At 46.9% G+C, this 3,024-nt stretch overlaps 1 protein-coding gene across 1 annotated transcript in view; it reads left to right on the top strand.

The window, feature by feature from the left end:
- EFNA2 (ephrin A2) overlaps positions 1 to 3,024 on the top strand; it is a 114,913-nt gene that overhangs the window by 1,135 nt on the left and 110,754 nt on the right. The window lies entirely within an intron of this gene.

Genomic DNA, 3,024 nt, shown 5'->3' with positions numbered 1-3,024 from the left:
GTAAGATATATTAACCAGGCGGAGAGCTTCTGTCCCACAGGCTGGCCCGCATCCTGTGCCTTTATCAGGAGAGGTTGGAGCCTCGGGCTCCCTGAAATTTGTCTGTCCACAGGTTGTGGGGTGGGTGGGAAACTCCCCCCCCCCGAGATAGCCCAGAAGGAGACCTGAAATCCACAGGGGTGGGTGTGAGAGCTGGCCGGCTGGTTTGGGACGAAATAGGGACCTTCCGGTCCATTTTTCAGACCTCTTCGTCTCGTCTCCAAAAGCCAGCTTTTTCTGGAGACATTAAAAAATAGGATTCCAACAAACACCCCACCGAAGACCCACGTACGGTTGCCACGTCTCTTTCTGCATTAGGCCACGCGAGGTGAGGAAGAGAAGGTTTCTCATACACTGTCTGTGTATGAGATCTTTTTTTTTTTTAATCAAGAATCTCTCATACCGACTTGGAGCAAGTTCCCTGCCAGTATTATTTTTTTCTTAAAGTGAATAATTCCAAACCAATCATAGGAGGGAAGAGGCTAGCACAGTTTCTTTAGCCAGCAGATACTGTCATGGCATTTAGATGGTCTGTCTGCCTTTTGAGAACGAGTGCAATCCTCTCAATGCAACGGTATTCTTTCTAGGTTTTTGTATGATACAGCCGGGAAGCACGGACCTCAATCTGCACAGATTTGTATGCTGTGTTGCTTCAAACTCTGTGTGTGTGTATGTGTGTCCAACAGAACTTTGGGGAGAAGTTAGGGTTTCTACTTTGATTGTTTTCCTTTTTTTAAAAAGTCACGTTTTGGAGACCCTTCTGTCTCGTAGTCGGCTTCAAAGCAAAGAATGGTAGGGGGTGGGCTGTTTAATGTTCGTCTGCCTTGGCCTGTTTCAGGTTTTAGGTTTTCACAAGAACCTCTCTGTTCCCCCTCTGCCTAAAATCCAGAAAGACCCTTGGGGGAGGGGTTGGAGTAGCGAGTGAGGTAGGCAGAAAAAAGGGGGAAATATTTATATATCTGAGTGGTTTTGTGTTAGGTTTGCAAGCCGAAATGATAGCGATATAGATAAATAAATAAATGAAGTTGCCACGCATCCATTTAGAAGTCAATGCAAGGAAGTTGTAAGGCTGCCCCAGCAAAGGGGAACGAGAGAGTAACGGTTTTCTGAAGCACCTCCGACTGTAGAATCAATTACACCTCACTTAAGGTCTTGCATCATGTCCAATTAAAGCACCACTTAGCCAACCACCCTGGCACGCAGCCTCTCCGGCTTCCTCTTGCTTTGTTGGAGATGCTTCTCGATCTGCCCCCCCACCCCCACCCCGGTCTGGATTTTCTCTTGGTGGACCAAAAAAACCCAACAACCCCAGCTTCGTCTCTTACGAGCTGTCCTAGTTCTTTTGGGGGGGGGGGTGCGCTTTGTGGAGGACAGAATTGCTCCCTTTTCCAGGGTGGCCACGCTGGGAACCTGACAGCTCCAATTTGGTGGATGCCAAAGCTGGGCGGTTTCCGTGCGTGATGGCAGTCCACGCCACCCGATTCGACCACCACATCCAGAGGTTCTCTGTGGCTGACCCCCGAACTGGCGTGGCCGTGCCGTCTGCTTTACAGACGTGGGTCCAATTCTGCCATTTCTGTTTATTATTATTATTATTATTCCTTTTTAGTGATACTCAAAGCTTCTGCGCAGGCCTGGTTATGGAGTTTGGGCGCGTTCCGGTGGCTTTGGGTACCTGTGTCCCATCTTGTTCCAAAAAAAGGAGGCCAAAGAACCTTTTTGGTTGTTCCTTGAACAACCAAGAAGAAGGTGATCAATGTGGGGCATCTCGTAAATTGATTGTTTTATTGGTTGAAGTGGCACACTTTCTTAAACCATAGATCTGACTGGTTCTTTCTCTCCTTCTTTATCCTCCCCTCTCTTTATAACTAGTGTAATGAAAAGATTTCCGGAAATGGTTCCCCCCCCCCCCCTCTGGTTGAAGGGCTCAGCACAGCTTTCTCAAGTTGGAAGCAATAGAAACCGGCTGTTGGCCACAGTGCAAAATGATGATTGTTCATGATGGACGGGACCTCAGCCCAACATCACAGATTTTCCCTGAAATGTGTTAGAAAAGAAGTGTGGGTTTTTTTTGTTGTTTTTTTTAAATCTAGTTGAAAGACATTTCATGCTTATCCAAACCCTGATTTTTGAAAAGAAGGGGCACAGAAAAATATGCCTTCCATTTGAGAAATCTCATTGCAGTTTGGTGGGTTTGGGGTGTGGGGTTTTTGTAATTAATTTTTGGAGCAAGAAATATATTTTATTTGAACATCGCCAGGTTTCATGTTTTCTCCTTCGAAGGCTCAGAATCCCAGGACGGCTGGTGTCTTCTTCAGTTTTGTTTTTGAATTTGCAACCAGGTTGTGAGGTGGGGGGGAGAAAAATAAGGTAATGGGTCGTCTTCAGGTGAGCGGTGGCATGGCTCGAATGAGTCCATTTATAGGTTCTGTGTTTTCATGTATACATGCACACGTGTGTGTGTGTGTGTTTATACACAGACCAATGTAAAAAGTTTCAGCCATCCACCCTCTGGAAAGACATTGGATTATTTGTGGATGCAAAAGATCGAAGGGTTTGGCCAGAGGTGTCCATGGGCACCATGTCCCCCCCCCCCGGTTTGGCTTCCTATCCGCTGAAGTGGGGGCATATATTTGCCTGTGCAAAAAGCGAACTTGCAGTATGTGGTAGTGTAAAGCCATAATAAGGTGGAGAACTATGAAAGAAAAAGCTTTTTGTTCTAAAAAAGCCACTTTTCTCTCCTTCCCTCTCTCCCTCTTCCAAAGGCATATAGGTCTCAGTGGGGAAAGAATGGCCACTCCTCGCTTATGTGCCCCACTCTTGCTATGAGAGAGCTCTGTGGGGTGGGGGGGGACGTTTCATAGAAGAAGGCTTCCCTCCCCAGCCCCATTTCCTGTCGTTGTGAATGAGGGGCTTCATTCTTGAGACTGAAATGTTCGAGAAGCGAATCTGTGACGTTCGTTGAACGAGGCCTGCTATCTTATG

Source organism: Pogona vitticeps, chromosome 7 (assembly GCF_051106095.1).
Source record: "Pogona vitticeps strain Pit_001003342236 chromosome 7, PviZW2.1, whole genome shotgun sequence".
In the NCBI taxonomy this organism is placed as follows: Eukaryota; Metazoa; Chordata; class Lepidosauria; order Squamata; family Agamidae; genus Pogona; species Pogona vitticeps.
The sequence above is the reverse complement of the archived record's forward strand: the minus strand, read 5'-3'. Positions and strand labels throughout refer to the sequence as shown.